Here is a 16,493-nt window from a genome sequence, read left to right as displayed (position 1 = left end):
CGAGACCAGTCTGGTCTACAAGAGCTAGATCCAGGACAGGCTCCAAAACCACAGAGAAACCCTGTCTCAAAAAACAAAACAAAAAACAAACAAACAAACAAACAAACAAAAAAAAACAAAAAGAAACAACTTTGGTGAGAAAGTGTTTATTTTTGCTTATAGTTCCGAAGGCGATCCAGGCCATCACAGCAGGGAATGTCTGACAACTGGAGCAGAGACCTGATGACCGCATTTCATCTGCACACAGGAAGCAGAGAAAGAGAGCAGGAAGTATGGGCCAGCACTTCAAAGTTCACCCCCAGAAATGTACTTTCCCCACAGGACTTTACCCCTCTCCACTAGATGGGGACCAAGTGTTCAAACATATGAGCCTGTCGGGGGAGCATTTCTGATTCAAAACACACGTCTTAGGAATCTATGGAAACAGATTATTCTTTTAAACCATCTCAAGCTATTCCATAGACTATGGGCATATTATTTCCAAAAATGGTTGCCAACAACCCCTTCTATGGCTGTACAAACCTGCTGTCTTTACTACTGCTCCCCAACTCTTTGAATATGAGCTCACTTGTTACTTTTTTCTCATCCATAAAATACAAAGGAAGCAATGGTGTGGAACCTCTGACCTCATATCCTGAAAGACCTTGACCTTAAAAGACACTACCTACTCATTAACAGACACCTGGATCCATGGGTAATAGTGCTATCCAGACACAGGCTGACATGAGAATCACGGAGAAACTGTACAGTTCAATAAGACTGCTTTTGCCAAAGGCAGAGACACTCTCTTATAGCATCTGAGGAGATATTTGCTTGCAGCCCATGATCAGTCCTAGTGTCCTGATGGAGGTGGGTCATCTTTCTATCTGTTGTTTCTTTTTTTTTTTTTTTTTTTTGGTTTTTTGAGACAGGGTTTCTCTGTGGCTTTGGAGCCTGTCCTGGAACTAGCTCTGTAGACCAGGCTGGTCTCGAACTCACAGAGATCCGCCTGCCTCTGCCTCCCGAGTGCTGGGATTAAAGGCGTGCGCCACCATCGCCTGGCTTGCGCCACCACCGCCCGGCCTATCTGTTGTTTCATTGGTTAAGTAATAAAGAAACTGCCTTGGCCCCTTTAATAGGACAGAAAATTAGGTAGGCGGAGTAAACAGACAAAATGCTGGGAGAAAGAAGCTGAGTAAGGGGTCGCCATGATTCTCCCACTCCAGACAGACGCAGGTTAAGATCTTTCCTGGTAAGCCAGCTCGTGATACTACACAAAATATTAGAAATGGGTTAGATCAATATGTAAGAGCTAGCCAATAAGAGGCCGAAACTAATGGGCCAGGCAATGTTTAAAAGAATACAGTTTCCATGTAATTATTTCGGGGTATAAGCTAACCATGCGGGCGGCTGGGTGCCGGGGACGTAGCCCTGCCGCTCCTATTACAACAGTGTCCTACTAAAGCAACACAAATCTAGCTCGGTTCTAACTTCCATTCATGGAGTCAAGCGTGTGCTATGCCTAAATATCAGCAACAAATATGTCATGTCACATTAAAAGAGTGTTCTAGAACAATAGATTTGGTAACTTTGGGGTTCTGGATGTGCAGAGAAATGACTGACCACATCTCCATATCTTTATGGAATCTGGTTTGGTTTTGGTGTGGTTTCTGAGACAGGGTTTCTCTATGTAGCCTTGGCTGTTTCTGGCACTTGCTCTATAGACCAGGTAGGCCTTGAATTCAGAGATTCACTCACTTCTGCCTCCTGAGTGTTGGGATTAAGGGTGTGAGCCACCATTACCTGGACTCTTTATGGAATCTTAAGAGTTTTGCTAACGTAATTTACTTTCCTTGGTTAGTGAATTCCGACCTATCTCCCAAGAAAGAATGAGATTTTTAAGTGCTACATGCCATTTTCTCCTTAATGTTTATTTCATTGTCAAATCCTTTACTAAGAATAGGATTCAACAATGAAGGGAGGGAGGTGGTTGGCGACAATGAGGAGCCTCTCAGAGAGGAGGCTGAGGACATAAGAGGCAGATTATATAGACAATGGACTCCTATGTCACAGCATCAACATGTGTCCCTGACCACACAGGCACAGGAGAATGGGAGCACAGTGTGCCCTGGATAGCAGGGAACACACAATGAAATCATGTTTTAAAGGCGTATCCTGAGGATGCAGAAACAGTTCTGCCAGCAAAGTGCCTGCCAAAAAAACATGATGATTAGATTCCCATCTCATCATCCATGCAAAAACCCAGACACAAGGTTGAGCATAGTGGCATACACCTTCAATTCCAGGACTTTAGAAGCAGAGAAAGGCAGATCTCTAGTTCAAGGCCAGCCTGTTCTCCATGGCAAGTTCCAGGCCAGTTGGAGCTATGTCATGGTACCCCTTCTTAACACAGTGCTGTGGCCTGTAATCCTGAAGCTATAAGGAAGAGACAGGTAGCTTCCTGGTGTTCATTGGCCAGTCAGTCTAACTAAAATGCTGGGGTCCAGGTTCTCTGAAAGTCCCTGTCTCAAAAAAAAAGTCCAGGAGACCAGTAGACACGACTCAGAAAGGCATCTGCCATCAGTCTCTACTCTAGCCTCAACATGCAAGCACATACCTGTTACCACATACCTACACACCTGAAAACACACATGCACACATCCAAACATGCACAGGTACACCGTTTGAAGCACACCAAAGCTAGTGTGACTCATTATGAACTTGTCCTTGCAGCCTGCACTGCAGTGTACCCCTGCAGAGGACCAAAGGTGACCCCAAGAAGGCAACAGGGGCTCCCACCAGGCAACGCCCTGAGAACTCACAGATCATTGATTGACAGTCTTTCTACTGTGGCTTCCTGCCATGTTTCGGTCTGGAAAACACAACCTCAGTCTCTGAAGTCAATGAGAACTATTTCCAAAGTGGAACAAGGCATGGGATTTGAGCAGCACGTAAACCCCTCAGGAAAACTGCCTTCTGTCCCCTGTAATGTGCTTCTAATTGTGCACATCAATTTAAAGTTCCCACGAAGTCCACAAACTTCAGTGCTGCTATAGAGTCTCACCAAACTGTGTTAAGACAATTACATCAGGGCTCCCCCCACTTTATAATAAGTGGGCAGTAATTGTTGCTAAATTACAACTGAACCGCTGCAGAATTAGATGTTATGTTCATACTAGGGTGGAAGCGCTCTGTCGTGATGAACGAGATGGCTGTAACTACAGACAGGATTAAAGTGATTAGCCACTTACCCCAACGTGTTGACATTTTTCCCATGATTTTAGACTTATGCTTCAAGAAAACTTTCCAATTAAACTTACTGTGAATGGCTGCTTAGTAAAGCCCTGAAACAAATAGTCTGTAAAAGGTCAACTTGATTAGTGAGTAAACATTAGCACTAAAGAAAAAGTCACTCGGCCGAACCACCCACCTGAAATAACGGATGGCAGATGAAATGCTTAATGCCCAAGTCATAGCTGAACAATGTAGCTGTGTGATTAAGGCATGCGGCCATAATTAAAGCAGTCATAACAATCACCTCGCAATAATTCATGTTACTCAAGACTACATATATTGTAATAAGCTTGTAAAAAGGAAGGGAGGAGGAAGGGAAAGAATAGAAAACACACATTAGCAGTTTGAGATTAATAGATGGTTATTCAATCCCAAGGTTTTTATTTGTGTGTGTGTGTGTGTGCTTTTTTTAGTTTTTTTAAAAAATGTGAAAAGTACAGTCATAAACTGGTGTTTAACAGTTTGCATAAAATGCTTAGGCATAACATACTTGCAAATATTTCACATTTGAAACCTTGGGAGCAGTTCATTAGATCCACACGTGGCCGTGTGCTAGGAAAGCAATCCTGTATGAAAATGGGTGTTAAACCATCACGGAACACGATGATTTTCACACGCTTTTCTACGTGTTGAGGATTGGTGCTAAGATGTGTATGACAGCAAACAAGACGCTCCCGAATAGTACCTGCTACGGCCTTCAAAGTGATTTGGTAAACAAAGGTGCAAGTTCTTAAGGAGAGAAAATTAGCACTAAAAAACCGATTCAAACACATCCAGTTTCAAGGTGTTTCTTTTTTTAAATCTGAATTATTCAGCTTAACCACCTACAATTATTTTTCTGCACCTAGAGCTCAATTATTAAAATATTTATTACAGAGGTGTGTGTTTGTGTGAAAAGGGAGAAGAGGGAAGGGGAAAGAGGAGAAGCGAGAGGGGAGAGGAGAGAAAGAAATACTGAGATCAGGTCTGTGTTCGCTGGTGCCATACCATGCTTACAGTCAGGATAATATGCAGGAAGTCGATTCTCTTTCCTCCATGTACTCTCTGGATAGAAAGCTCAGGTCGGCTATCAGGCAGGGAGTCAAGAGCCTTAACCTGCTGAGCCATCTTGCCAGCCAGGCTTCAAGATTTTTAACTCGTTTTTGAATTCTTCAGAATGATGTTCATTTTCTTTCCCTGTGTTTTTCACAACCCCATTTGGCTCAGTAAACCAAGTCCACAGGGAAGATATGTTTGAACCCCAATTATTAGGGTCACTGATACTAATTAGCTACTGACTACTGCTAAATTTACCCCTGGACAGTTGTAATATCTACAAATATAACGCATGTCTCATATACCAAGTATCTTTATTTTTATAAAATTCCCTGGGTGTCTCTCAAAGGACGAGGTTGGCAGTATAGTACCAAAATAAATAAATAAATTGAATTTAGTAAATATACAAACAACAACAAAACTACACTTGGTCAGGCTTCCAAAGTTCTGCCAGCAACCTCTCCACACCCCCTTAGTGGCTACTGCAGTCTCTTAAATCATTTCCTTCACTCACAAACCACCCTCCAACTTTTTAAAATTATATTTTATTGTTTCTATTGAGCTATATATTTTCTTCACCCTTCTCCCTTCCTCTGTCCTCCTCTTCTACCATCTCCCATGGTCCCTATGCTCCCAATTTACCCAGAAGGTCCTTTTCTACATCCCATGTAGATTAGATCCATGTATACCTTTCTTAGGGTCCTCTTTGTTGTCTAGGTTCTCTGAGATTATGAATTGTACACTGGTTTTTCTTTGCTTTATGTCTAAAAGCCACTTAGGAGGGAGTACATATGTTATTTGTCTTTCTGGGTCTGTGTGACCTCACTCAATATGGTGTTTTCTAGATCCATCCATTTGCCCACGAATTTCAAGATGCCAATAGACACACCACTGGTCCATCGTACAGCCAGTGCACCTGAAGCTCAGAGAGTCAAGAGAAGTCCTTCAAGGATGTTGGTGTAATGAAGAACTGGGGTTATCAAGCTCAGGCAGTGGAAGCCAGATGCCATGAAGACAAGCACTTGACATCTGTTCATTCCTGGTACTTGAACTCTGGGTACTTGAATTGAAAATAGGAAAATGTGGATTGTAGCAACAGGGTAACAGATTTTTATTGCTTACAGAAAACTCGCAAACAACAACAACAAAAGCCCCATCATATTTATTTTAAATTTCAAACAAATTCCTACTCTCAAATTTCATTTCTCTCCTGATCAAATTGGAGTCATGCTTTTCATTCCAGAACTTCAAACTGAACTCGCTTCGTGGCTCAAAAAATACATTCTAACTGGGAAAAAAAGAAAAAGAAAAAGAAAAAGAAAAAGCTTCTTTAGCCTGATGGCTCCAGAAATTCACATTTCCTTGAGGGCCTGCCTGCTTATCTTCCTTCCTTCCTTCCTTCCTTCCTTCCTTCCTTCCTTCCTTCCTTCCTTCCTTCCTTCCTCCCTCCCTCCCTCCCTCCCTCCCTCCCTCCCTCCCTCCTTCCCTCCCTCCCTCCCTCCTTTCCTTTCTTCAAAGGATAATTGTGGGTGTAGCCCAGAGACTGGTACTCTACTCGGGGCCTGTGTGGAGGAGGTAAGCCACAAAGACTGTTCAGAGGGAGACATGTCCCATGGGACATGTGAACACAGACTGGAGGAAGAAGACTCCATTCACTAGAATCCCAGCCAGCCACTAAGAGTCAATCAGCTAGGATTCTCAGAGCTCACCCGAATCTGAACCCATATTTGGAGAAAAGGGGGAAATTCTGGGCAAAGAAAACTGAAGGCAGGGGAAAGAAAAGGATAATGGCTTTGTAAAAACTAAGCAAAGAATTCAGTGACTATAGGAGTAAGGGGCAGGTCGTGAAAGAATCAAATACAGACTGACTTCTTTCTCTCCATAGACTCCTGAGCTCAAGGAAATAGCATGAGAAAGGTGTAAGGGGAGAGGGGAGAAGGAAGAGAGAAAGGGGGAAGAGAGGGAGGGAGAAAGGGCTGAAGAGACAGTGGCTGTTTCACTTGACTGATTAATTTCCTACAAATCTATTTTTTAATTTTTAATTAATTTTTTATTTATTATGGTGTGTGTGTGTGTGTGTGTGTACCCACATGCCATCATATTTATGTAGAGGTCAGACACAATCTCTGAGTTGGTTCTCTACACTTCCACCCTATGGGTCTCCCTAGTATTGAACTTAGATCCCCATGCTGGTAGCAAGGGACTTTTATCCACTGAGCCATTTCTCCAGCCCATAACTTCTGACCAACATTTGGAGCATGGTTATTATCTGTCACTTCTCATTCAGTTTGTTTTTGGGAATACTGATCACAAACCCAGGTGACTTCACGCACGTGTGCACACCTAGCCACATTTCTGCTGGGATTCTGGCCCCGTAATGAACCACATTTAATTGATGGCTGTGTACATGTAAACACATGCAGGGGTGAATAGAATCACAACAGGGGCACGTATGAAGGCCTGAGCTCCCAGAGAACTGGACACAATCCCCTGCAAAGTGATAAAATCACCGGGTGACTCCAGAAATGTCCCCTTCCCTCTCAGAGCCTCAGTCCTGCGGTGTGACAATGGATGGCTGGGGATCAGCAAGGCTCCTTTATCATCTGCCACCAGGGCTGCCACTTCCCCGATTTCTACAGTGCTAAGAGCTCGTTTCTTTTCATTTTGCCCCAGTGGGAGTGATGGATAGCTTCTCCCTTAGCAATCTCATTACACACTTTTACATACTTGTTGGTTGTTATATTTCCCGTCCATCACTTTTCCCCTTGGATGAAGGCTGCAAGTTATCTTCATCTGCAGCAGCTGTACCCTTCTCGTTCACCACTCCCTTTAGGGCTACTTCTAGAATATTGTTTCCTCGGCACTAAGTAGAGTAATGGTTAAGAAAGAAGTCTTTGGAGGCCGAAGATCTGGCCAATGCTTGCTGAGCCAACAAGGGGACCTGAGTTCAGATCCCAGCACCAAAGTTAAAAACAACAACAAAGTCGGGCAGTGGTGTTGCACACCTTTAATCCCAGCACCCAGGAGGTAGAGGCAGGTAGATCTCAGTGAGTTTGAGGCCAGACTGGTCTACAACAGCTTGTTCCAGGACAGGCTCCAAAGCTACAGAAAAAACCCTGTCTCATAAAACAAACCCCAAAACAGAACAAAACACCAAGAACAAACAGTCCTGGCTCCACAACTGTCACCTCTAAGCTAGGGGACAAGAGGATCAATGGGAATTTCTGGTTGCCAATCTACCAACAAGTCCATTGAGAGTCCCTGTCTCAAGGGAACAGGGCACCTGCTGGCATCCTGTCCTCAACATGCACACAGGTGCAAAATACAGCAGTAAACAAATACTCCCATATACAATACATACAGAAACACATGCAGACACATGCACACCCTAAAATGAACGAAGGTTTCAAACTTATACACTGCCTGGCCATGAAGCCATTAGCTTAACGGGAAGCTTTGGAATAAACTGAGGTCTCCTTACCTACAAGATGGGATTATAGTAGTGACAAACTCCTGAGCATCTGTGGCAGTCAAATGAGAAAATGAAGGCTTGGCATGTTGGCTATTAAAATGGAAGCTGTTATTTAGGTTCTTCCTCATCTTGATAACATCTGCAATAAACTAGCACTTTCAGTAAGATTAATCCAAATGAAAACTAAGGAAGTCAGAGAAAGCATTTCTGTCCTCCTAGGAAATCAGTGTATTAGGAAATCAGATCAACCGTGATCTAGAGGGTGTGTGTGTGTGTGTGTATGTGTGTGTGCATGTGTACCTATGTGCATATGTGCATGCATGTGTCTGTGCCTGTGTTCATGCATGGGTGCCTGTGTACATGTGTGTGCACCTGTGTGAATTCATGTGTGTGAGAGTATGTGTATGTATGTGTGCATCTATGTATGCATGTATGTGTGTATTTTGCTTATGCATATGTGTGTTATGCCTGCATATGTGCGTTACATGCATGCACGTGTGTGTGCATAGGTGTATGTGTGGTGTGTATGCCTTTTTGAGGCTGTATGTATGCATGAAGAGACAGGAGAGAACTTCAGGTGTTTTAGTTAGGATGTCTATTGTTATGATACAGCACAATGGCAAAAAGCAACTTGATTAAGAGCTGAAGCCACACTAGTTTGCCATAGTGGTGCACACCTTTAATCCCGGCACCAAAGAGGAATGTAAGACTGGAGGAGACAGCTCACAGACACAGTCTCATTCCAAGATTCCTGGAGGCAGAATGGCCATTTCAGATCGAGGAAGATCTCAGAGCCAGTGGATGGCTGTTTTGCTTCTGACTTTCAGGTTGAATCCTAATATCTGTCTCTGGGTTTTTATTAATTGTGCTACAAGACATGGAGGAATGCTGTTTACTGGCTTGCTCCTTAGGGCCTGCTGTCCGGTCTGTTTTCTTATACAACTCAAGATTGCCTTCCCAAAGATGGTACCACACCCTGTGGGCTGAGTCAACCCAGATCAATCATCAATCAAGAAAATGAATGTCCTACAACTTTGCCTGAAGGCCAACCCAGTGAAGACATTTTCGCAAATAAGGATCCCTTTTCCCAAATGACTTGAGCTTGGTGTCATATTGACAGAAACGAACCAGGACAAAGGGGCTGTCTCTCCCTGAATCTGGAGCTAGACTGGGGACCAGCAGCCTCAGTGGCCTTCTGTTTCTACCCTCCTCACTGCACACACAGTGCTGGGGCTACTGGAACAAGCAGAGCTACTCCCAGCTCTTTACATAGATGTTAGGATTTGAATCCGGGCCCTCATTCTTGTGCAGCAACAACGCTCACCCACAAAGCTGCCCCTCCAACCCATAACTTCTCATTCTGATCACACCCTGGGCTCTCTTCTTCCACTGTCTGTGACCTTGGGAAAAAATCTGTCAGCATGCCTAGATAAGAGCTGGGCCGCCAAGCAGAGCTCTTATCGTCTTTACCTGAAAACAAAACCATTTAAAGACTGGTCAGAGCTAAAAAGCTGTCTCCAGTGTGATTTCTTCTCTACCCACAGAGAGATCAGCCACAGATCTGCAGCCCCATCTCTAGTCAGACACTGAGCACAGCAGGGAAAGATGTGTCTACAAGTGTGAGAACTGCTGCCTGCTGTGTCAGGAGTGTCGCCAAGTGCCCAGCTGAGCTTCTGGCCCTGTTTCCCCATCCCTGAACTGGAAGCCAGAGGTGTTAATGGTGATGCCAGAATTTAATTTCTCAAGACAGGAGCGCGGGGCTTCCAAAGTTGAAGCTGCCGCCTTCATCCTGAACAACCAGGTCTGTTAAGCCATCCTAAAGTGTTGCTGTCAGAATCTTGAGTGGATCAATGGAGCATGGAACAGATATCAGAGTCACTCGCCGGCTGTACAGGAGAGCAATGCCACCAGGCTCTCTTTCCACTTAGATCCCATTTTTTTCTTTATTCTCCTTAATTCCCTTCGAGATGCAAGCCTGTGATCTTCTATATTAATGTTGCAACCTACCCTTTCCCCTGGCCTTATTAGGTCCTTATCTTCTTAAGCAGCAGCAAGCTTTTGCATCCAGCATCCATCCTTCCTCAACACTCCAAGATCGTCATTTCACTTGCTCTCTTGCTCCTTCAGCTGCATCCTTTAGGACTCTTAAGTGAATGTCATCAGACCTCAATGACTCTGACATGCTCAATTATGGGAGGGTGCCTCAACCTGCTTCCTGCAGATGGGGACTGCACACTCGCTCATTGCTCACTAACTGCTTCCCGCATTAGCGCCCTCTCACTATTAACCTTTGTAGTGAAGATGGCAGCAGAGGAGCTGTTACGGATCTCAGAGCCTGTCTGCCACATGGCTTGCCTCACACTTGCCTTCTCTCCCCCTCCCCCGTTAATGAAAAACTGGCTTCCCCTCGTGGGTAATTCACTCCAGGATGAAGGGCTTGGGCGAGTACTGTGCCACTTAATTCTCTCAGAAAACCTCATTACGTCCTCTTGTGTTTTCTAGTTTGTGCACCTTTGGTCCTTTGCATTTCCAGAGACTCTTTAGACTCTTAACAATCGCACCTAAAATATGCATCACCTCATTAGAGATGCACCTGAACTCGCACTCTCTCATAGGACTCTTTCTGTTGTTCTTTCCTTTCGAATATTTGTTTTATATTTCTTTAAGTGTGCCTGTGTCTGCTTGTATGAATGTGTCCTGTGTGAGCGTAGGTAGCCAAAAGAGGCTATCAAATTTCCCGGAGTTGGCAGATGTAAATCACCCAAAATGAGTCCCAGGAATTAACTCAGGTCCTCTTCAAGCGCAGCAAGGCTCCTAATTTCTGAGCCATCTCTCCAGCAACACCCTCCTCCCTTCCACTTTCTGTTGTCCTTAAACAACCGGCCAGGGACCATAGAAACTAAAAGTTACAAGGAGAAGTGTTCTGTTTTAATTATTTCATCTTTTAAATTTGACTTTATGTTAGTGCCTTCCACATGTCCTGGTGGGCATCAGGTAATGGTGCCTGCTCAGTGAACCAGCATTTGGGGCGTTTTATGTTATTTCTCAACTATTGCCCCTGCTGCGTTTGCCTCTTCCCCAGAGAGGAGGGAGTGGTGTTCTTCTCACCATGCACATCCAGAGTGAAGGTCATGATTTCAGAACACAGGAGAAAAGTGACATTGGAGGAAAGCTGTTTGCAAGGGTTGTGGCTAAACTTGTGTGGCTATGAAAATAGCTGTTTGCACAAACACAGATACACTGAATGACTGAACAGGGGTGGGACCATGGAGACAGTTTCTTTAGAAGGTTGAAGTGTATTTTGTTTTGTTTTGTGCTGCTGCCTCACAAAACGTTACAATGAGGAGCCCAAGAGATCCAGTTAGGGAAGAAGAACGGTGGCTGATTACTGGAGCTGAAGCCACGGGAGGAGGCCATGAGAACCATGGGTAGGATTACAATGTCTGACAGTAGCTCCCCTTTTCCATTCCAAATATCAGTCTTTCTATTAGTCTGCACATGATGGAAAGATGGAAGCTATTTTCCCCTTCCTCACTGCTGCCTCCATCCAATACTGGAGAGATACAAATCAGTGATTTGAAAACCATCACACCTCAGAAGGCTGTGATGGGGATGTGGCATGTGCGTATGTCTGATGGAGTTAGACTTAATCACTGGGGTGTCCTCCCACTGCCACTCTCCATCTTATTATAGATTGATTGATTCATTGATTCATTCACTCTGACACAAGATCTCCCAATGAATTTGGAGATGACTGATTCAGCCAAGCTGGAAGGCCAAGAAGCTCCAGGATCTACTTGGCTCTCTCTCCTTAGTGCTATGGTGAAGGTCCTGCTTTCTCAGCTTGCCGTCTGAGTGCTGGGTATCAGAAATGAGGTCTTCATGCCTATGGGGCAAGCACTTACACCGAGCACCCTCCCAGCCCCAAACCTTACCCCTGGAAGGAGCTCTGTGAGGAAACAGAGGGGAATGTAAATAAAGTGACAACTTTGTGTCCCTCGCCCTGCATGCTCACTTGCTGCATTTCCATACTTAGAGGTTTGCAAAATAAAAGATCATCTGCATGGAGTGGGGAGAATGCCCTTGAGTGCCCTCCAGATCAGCTGCACCAGCCAGCCCATGATGAGCCCCTCCAGGCAAACGGGAGCTGAGCACCCACTGTGGGTCTGGTTGAGTGCCATCCTCCCCAGATGCCGATAGAAATAGAAAGAGCCTTTGGCAAGCTCCAATCTAGCAGGGGAAATAGACCTTTAAAAAATCTGTTAGGGCTTCATCTAAATGGCTTTGTTGGGAATCATTTCACCCTTTTCTTATTTCTGCCCATCTACAGGGCCTATTCTTCCAAGGTAGAAAATAACCTTTAAGCATTATCTAGTCTGTCGCCCAGACTGTAGGTGAGAAAATGATGTAACCACTTCTATCACTGAAGAAAAAGAATGCATCTCTTTCCCGTGGCCTCTAAGAGTTAACCAACTTTACTATTAGAAGAGAATTATATTATTTCCAGGCAATACCCTCGCCCTGGAATGCAAGCTGCTTTTCCTCCTTTTATTGACACGTTATGGGCGATGAACATTTAATAACTCTGCTAATTTAACATGAGCATTGTCATAGCTTTCTGCTTTCTGGATCCACAGGCTGCCTTTTTAATCAACCAGGCAATGTGCAAAATCCTTCACGCCTGGCTTAATCAGGGAAGCCTGAGAGCTATACACAGCAGACATGCATGCATGTTTGTGTGCACGTGCGTATACACCCGTCCGTGCACATGGAGGCTAGGGCACGACTTCAATGTTGTTCCTCAGTTTTTTGAGACTGGGTATAGAAAATGCCAAGGCTGTTTGGCCCATGATCCCCAGAGATTCTCCTATCTTCATTTTCCAAACACTCTGGTTTCAAGCACAGGACACCCTTTGTTTGTTTGAATTTAGGGGGTTGAGCTCAGGAACTCACCCTTGTACAGCAAGCTTTTCACTGACAAGCTTTCTTTGCAGGCTGCCTTTACAATTTGAGGGAGTTCCTGGCCCGGCCGATATGATTTCAAAACATCCAGCAGCAGTCATTGTCATTCCTAAAGACTGTCTTCAGCTTCCTCATCCTGCACCAATGATGACTTCTCTCCTCTGACCAAGATCCCCCCGTGTCCTCCAGCCCTTGGACAAGTGCGATTCTACTTTACACTTGCACTCATTCTGCACCTCTTCAATATTCAACACGGAAGTGAGGTCATGCAGCATTTGTCTCTGTGTTCCTTACTTCACTTAGTCTGAAGTCCTCTCAGTTCACTTATGCTATTACAAGTAGCAAGTCTTCCTCCTTTAAGACTGAAAGTCATTCCCTGTATAAATACACCTACCATTCATCCTCTGTTTATCTACTTTGTTAACAGACATATTGGTTGATTCAATTTCTTGGATATTGTGAATAATGGCATATGAATGCTATCAGCTCTATACTCATCCTCATTTTAATTTATTTTTTTGCTTTCACATTTGTTAAGGTGCCACCATTGTCTCTCACATTGATTTATAAATGAAGCAATTCTACCAAACACATCTTGAGGTTGTATAAAATATTCCCTCTGAGAAGTAAAGCTTTCAGATTACGCAAACATTAATTTAAACAACAGGTAATCCTGAAACATCTTAGGATAAAAGCTCTTTATAAAATTAAGGGATGATTTACCTAGCTGCAATGCATCTTAGGTCTAGACAGTCAAAGCTCAAAGCTCTGGCCAGGGGATGTGCGCTATAGAATTCCCAACCACAAAACTCTTCCAAGCTGTTTGGAAAGAACTAACACTTGCTACTGAAAACCCACAGTGTTGTAAATGTGCATCAATGATAAGCGAAGGGATACACAGCTCTCAATTAAATCAGTTGTGTCTTTTTCAACAGGTATTATAAAAAGATGTTTCCTTCTGGGCCTTTGAGCTTTCTCAGCCTCTAAGGATGCCTCAAGTCAAGCTTGCTGACCTGAGTTCAATCCTTGGTACTAACTCAGTAGGAGGAGAAAACTAACTCCCCCAAGTTTTCATCTGAGCTGTATACCTTCACATTGGGGGTAATCAGTCAATCAAAAAATAAATAAATATATTTTTTCAAATTAAAACTCTGTCCCCTATATGCTTGCATATGTAAACACTTACAAAACTGCCATTCCTAATTTAAGAACAAAGAAAATAGAGGAGATAGAGAAGATACAGGATTCAGTTTTGTCTTAATTATAGCTTTATAAGCACAAATGCGTAAGCTCCAGCTTTTATTTACTTGGATCTTCATTGCTACCAAACATAGCTGCAGTTTTCAGAAGTCTGCTTTTAATTATGAGTGTCGCTTTAAATTCAAGTGATTAAGCAGATGGAATATCAAACTTTGATTCTACTTAACTTTCTCAATGGGACCACATTTTACCAAGAATAAAAAAACAAATGTAAAACTAAGTATTAAGACACTTTATTCCAACATGTTAGGGAGAGTTTCAGAATGAATGCAGAAAAATATAAAGTCAACGTAAATTCAATTATTGAGCCAAGTTAACACAGGAACATGCAGGAACACAGGCATTCAAGTAAATAAATTATTCTGATTTTGTTACCGGCTGACACAAATTACGCATTTCCTTGGACTTGAGACAGAGAGGCTTCAAAGCAAAAGAGATGCAATCAGGGGACCAAGCTCACTACTCATCCTCTCCAGCCTCACAGTCAACGGGGATTCCAGGCATACTTCAACCCCCTACAGCCTCACCAAAGGTGTCCCTGAACCAGCCTATTACCCGCTCAACTGTCACTCACAGGTCTGCTTCCTGCTGTAGGTTCCTAAGACAGTTCTCTATGACTATACCCACACTCCACTCTTTACAAAATGCCTCTAGTCGTTTTTGCTAATAAATTAGTGAAGTCTGGGAGCTGTGGAGACAGTTCAGATTCCAAGCATGCAGATCTTAGTCTGATTTCCAAGAGACATGTCTAAAAAGCTGGGTGCTATGGAACATTCTTATAATCTTAGCACTACGAAGACAGAGACAAATGGATCCCTGGGGCTCACTGGCCAAACAGCTTACCCCAATTAATGAGACCCAGGTAAAATGAGAAAACTTTTCTGACAAAGTAAGGTGGAGTGGAGAATACGGCTTAGCAGGTATAGGTACTTGCCATGAAACGTCATAACCTGAGTTTGATTCCTGGGACCCATATGGTAGAAGGAAAGAACCAACTTCTACAACTTGCCCTCTAACCATATACATACCAAGGCATACATACATACACACAGATAGACAGAGAAATACAGAGAGAAACACGCAATAAATTAAATATAAATGTAATAATTTTTAAAAAGAAAACAAGGATGTCTCCTGAGGAGGAACAGTTAAGGCTGCCTCCTACTTCCACATGCATTCACACATACACAAACACCACACACACACACACACACACACACACACATTGCAATTTTCAAATGGCTTACTTACAAAATCCCATTTTCAAACTAATTCAAGGGTAGTTTAAGATGCAAAATGATAAAGTAAGGCATTGGCACAGGAAGGATCCTAGCCAGGGAATTGCCACTCTCCCTGGTGCTGGGGGAGTGAAAGCTTCATACAGTGGAAACACTGTGCTAAGGGAGGCATTTTCCTCTCATGGTTGGAGTCTGGTATGGCCTATCTTCCTGACTTACAGGTGGTAGTGTTCTCATATGGTCTTTCTCTTATGTCCTCAGAGAGAATGTTCTGGAATCCCGTCTTCTTGTTATAAAGGAAGTGGCTCTATCAGATTAGCTCTATCCCTGAAACTTCACTTCATTTTAATTACTTCCATGAGGGCCTAATCTTCAAATGAAGTCATAGTGGGTGCAAGGACCCCATGCTGTGACTCCTGGGTGGGGGGATGATTCAGCACACCAAGGGAAAGAAGGAGGAAGAGATCTGCTTCCATGCATTCTCTACTTTGGCTAAGAATGAAGTCAGTTCATGATCATTAGGGGGAGGGACTCAGGGGTACAATGGCTTTCTGAGGAGCTATAGTTAATACTGGCCATGGAGGTAGAGACAGAAGGATTCCTGATGCTGGCCAGCCAGCATATCTGAATCAGGGAAGTATGGGTTTATTAAAATATGTATGTCTCTCAAAATAATGCTAAGAGACATTGAGAAAGCTACCTGACATCTTCACCCATACTTGAGCACATGTAAGTACACACACACTTACACATGAGAAAGCATGAAACTTTGGAGATAAAACATTGCCTCTGATATGTGGCTTTTCTTCTGGTCTCATGATTCTGATCTCCGAGTGTCGTTCATGTATCTTCACACCATGTGTGTGGTTGCGTTGCTCTGGTTAAATAAAGGACCAAATGAACACATACACATGCAGGAACACACAGAGTGTCTGGAGCCTAATGAAGTCACTATAAATATCTGTCCAAGGCATGGGTTAACAGTATAATTTGCAGCTCTGCTTCTGATGCTAACTTTCAGCTGAAGCCGTCAGCCATCAAGTATGAGAATGGCTTCACCATCTGCAGTGAGACCCACAAGCATTTGAAAGCCTTCCAAGCCTTTGTGTGGACAGCTGAGCAGCAGCCATTTGGTATAATATAAAATTGTTGTCAGAAGGATGCTATAATTTGCCTCCTACACATGTCCAGATGTCACTAAATTGGGCCCAAGGTCACCATGGTGGACCAGACTGGCCTAAAAATGATTGTCT

The 16,493-nt window shown here is 43.6% G+C and overlaps 1 protein-coding gene across 4 annotated transcripts in view; it reads right to left on the bottom strand.

The window, feature by feature from the left end:
* The window catches only part of Nckap5 (NCK associated protein 5), an 843,848-nt gene that overhangs the window by 456,055 nt on the left and 371,300 nt on the right, over positions 1-16,493 (bottom strand). The gene's annotated exons all lie outside the window — the stretch shown is intronic.

Source organism: Chionomys nivalis, chromosome 5 (assembly GCF_950005125.1).
Source record: "Chionomys nivalis chromosome 5, mChiNiv1.1, whole genome shotgun sequence".
NCBI lineage: Eukaryota > Metazoa > Chordata > Mammalia > Rodentia > Cricetidae > Chionomys > Chionomys nivalis.
The sequence above is the reverse complement of the archived record's forward strand: the minus strand, read 5'-3'. Positions and strand labels throughout refer to the sequence as shown.